The following is a 3,433-nucleotide window of genomic DNA, read 5'->3' on the forward strand; positions in this document are numbered from 1 at the left end:
AACGGGGTCTCTGGGACCCCAAAGACGCTCATCCACGGTTGTTTCACCTCTTCAGCACCTTCCAGGGCTGAGAAACCAGCCATCAGCCTGTGTCAGGCAGTTTATACATTTATTTTTTTCCTCAAAATTTGACATTTTAAAGTGTAGGTGAAAGGAGAATAACAGGCTCTTGGTCAGTTGTGGCACTGCAATAAAAATGCATTTCTGCATGAGACACAATGCGAGAAAGATGGTCGGCCTTCCTGTCCTGTGCACCAAAAACGACTGCAGTGGTTTGCCAATTCCAAATATTGTTATTGCAAAGGCAAACATGTTTCCGCCCAGTTTCGAACAGGGGACCTTTCGCTTGTTAGGCGAACGTGATAACCACTACACTACGGAAACTGACATGCTTTGAAAACGGCGGGTATAATGAAAAAAATCCTGTAAAACATATCTGCTACAATTCTTGACAGCAAGATGGATACTGCAGGTCAAGTTAAAGTCCAGAGTGTTAACCATTATACCATTCAATCCCCTTCTCCTGTTATTGTGGTTACCTGGCATGTCACTCTACGTAACGTGCTATAACGTGAGCTCAGACCATGGGAGATACAGTTCTGATCCTACCTGGAAAAAAGTTTAATTAATTCTTATCATCCTGCATTTTCATCCATCTCTCTCAGTAGCGTCTGGGTGTTTAGGGTACCAGGACCCTGGTCCTCCAGCTCCGCAGGCTGGCTCTTTCACTCCGGTGTCCGGTCGGAGGGGGTGCTTAAGAGCGGGTCCCCGGGGTCGGCCGGTGAGCCGGGTCTTTGGGTGGCTCCGGGTGAGCCAGGATTGAGGTGGTGTTTTGGTACTGAAGCCACAAGGCTAAGTGGCTCCAGGCCGATATAGCCAATAACATTTTTTTATACTTTACTACAAACCTATTTCATTGTGTTCCCAATGCTCTGAAACGTGCTCTAAACCACTTCTGGAAGAATCTTTTCGGACATGGAAATTAGTAATTTACTCCGGTCGCGGTCCGCCAAACTCCCATGTCTGTTCTGAAGGTGCCCCGTGGCGCTCGCTCACGGTTCGTAATATGAGTCCGCGACCACCACGAGAGAGTTTAGAATATTCTGGAGGGTAGAACGGCGTCGTTCGGCCCGAGTTTTGACCGCTAAATCGCTCGGGTCGGGACTTCCAGCCGAGGACCGGTGATCGACGAAAAAGTGTACGACAACGGTGCGCCTTTCTCGGACTCGGTCGGCTGGAAGTCCCGGTCCTCGGCCTGGTTCTCATGAATTTTAGAGGACCTCCAACGGGGTCTCCGGGACCCCAAAGACGCTCATCCACGGTTTTTTCACCTCTTCAGCACCTTCCAGGGCTGAGAAACCTGCCATCAGCCTGTGTCAGGCAGTTTATACATTTATTTTTTTCCTGAAAATTGGACATTTTAAAGTGGCGGTGAAAGGAGAATAACAGGCTCTTGGTCAGTTGTGGAACTGCAATAAAAAAAAATTTCTGCATGAGACACAATGCGAGAAAGATGGTCGGCCTTCCTGTCCTGTGCACCAAAAACAACTGCAGTGGTTTGCCAATTCCAAATATTGTTATTGCAAAGGCAAACATGTTTCCGCCCAGTTTCGAACAGGGGACCTTTTGCGTGTTAGGCGTAGTTCTGATCCTACCTGGAAAAAAGTTTAAGTTTAATTCTTATCATCCTGCATTTTCATCCATCTCTCAGTGCTGGACCACTGATCAACCATCACTAGCTCCAGAACAAGGACTGGAACAGATCAGCAGTGAGGAAGAAGAGGAGAGTGTTGGACTACCGTCCATATGATTATGAATTCATGACATATGTGAGTGGGTGAACATTTCTCTTGGACCAGTAAACCTAAAGACCTAAACTTTCATGATCCCTGCCTCATGGTGAGTTTACGACACCTCCAGCGTGGTCTGGAGAACGGAAAGACCCCATGGACACCAGGATTTGCATATGTGACCCTCTTGGTGATAAGGCACCACACTTTGATTGGACAAGGACCCCAAGCTGCAGGAAGGGGTATCAACTTCCTGTATGCAGCTATAAAAGAGGAGACCCCCCTCTCTCCGGTCTCTTCTCTCTTTTTTTGCTTCCTCCTTCTCACCCACAGGTCTCTGCTGTAGCCAAGGGCCGGCTTTCTCCTTCGTGAACGAAGGAGCGTCCGTTTTGCAGCGCTGCACGAGCGACCCACGCAGTTCCGAGCCCAGAAAGCCGAACTAGGGACCCTGCATTGACTCGACGTGAACGCGACGCCGATCCGAAGTTGAAGGAAGCCAAGTGCTGTGCCCAGCTGCTGTCCCCTCATCCAGCTGCCTTTCCCCTCATCTGCAGCAAGGACACAGGAGGGAGTGATAGCCGCTTTATCAGGATCGCCTGCTGAGCGTAAACACCCAGCCGTTCCCCAGGGAACGCTGACCGACCACCCCTTTTTTTTCTTCAACTGCAAAGGTTCACGTAAGAGGCTGTTTTTGGTGTCTGGGCAGAGAAACTTAGTAATACACTTTAAAAGTTAGTTTACGCTGTGAGCTGGACTGCTGATCCCGTCATAGTTGTGTTTATTAACTTAAGTGTTTGTTTATCTTCTTATTTGTCTACGGCTGCATCCACATTGCTGGATCGTTATGACATGCTTCTCGACAACCGAAAACAAGGCCCTTCTAGATTTCCCGGTTGGATGACCAGAGCGCACGTGTGAAGTTTAGTTTCACATTGGGGCATTTCTGTGTGGGAAAGATCAGAAGGTCTTGGGTTTCTGGTAGTGAGAAATTATTTAAGAGTGTCTATTATTGTACTTTTATTCGGTATCTCTCTCTCTTCCTCTCGTACTAACCCCCCCCCCCCACACGCACACACACACACACCCAGACGCTCCCCTCGGTCATAAATTCCCGAGCCAGTCTGAGATCCCACACACACACACACACACACACACACACACACACACACTAGTCACACCCCACACAGATGACTGGAACTTTTGCCTTGTATAATTTCTGTCCCTGTTTATGTAGTGTGCCATCAGAATTATTTGGGGTGTTGCGTTTATCATCTTTTGACACCTGTATGTAAATAAATTCTGATTGACTTTTATGAGTGGTGTCTGTTGTTTCATGCAGTTTGGTCACAATTGATTTGTTTGACAGAGCCTAGTGCTCGAATTTCACCCTTCAATTACTGTATTAGGCATAAACCTTAATTTCTGAGACTGATATTCTGCTGTAAAAGTTATCATTTCCCTGCTTAAGGAACAGGGTGGTGCCCCGAGGATTTTACTTATCATATTGGTTATTCAATTTGATAAATAGTCAACTTTATTAATTATTAATAATTATTAATAAAATTATTAATAACCCTTCGATAACTGGACAGCCAAGCTACCCGAGACGCACAACATAAATGGTGCCCCGTGTGAGGCTCTAA

General features: G+C 47.0%; 1 non-coding gene across 1 annotated transcript; it reads right to left on the bottom strand.

The window, feature by feature from the left end:
- Positions 1–311: 311 nt before the first annotated feature.
- trnav-aac (transfer RNA valine (anticodon AAC)) lies at positions 312–384 on the bottom strand. The gene has a single exon. It is a non-coding gene; the product is annotated as a tRNA-Val (tRNA).
- Positions 385–3,433: the final 3,049 nt, after the last annotated feature.

Source organism: Cololabis saira, chromosome 13 (genome assembly GCF_033807715.1).
Source record: "Cololabis saira isolate AMF1-May2022 chromosome 13, fColSai1.1, whole genome shotgun sequence".
NCBI lineage: Eukaryota > Metazoa > Chordata > Actinopteri > Beloniformes > Belonidae > Cololabis > Cololabis saira.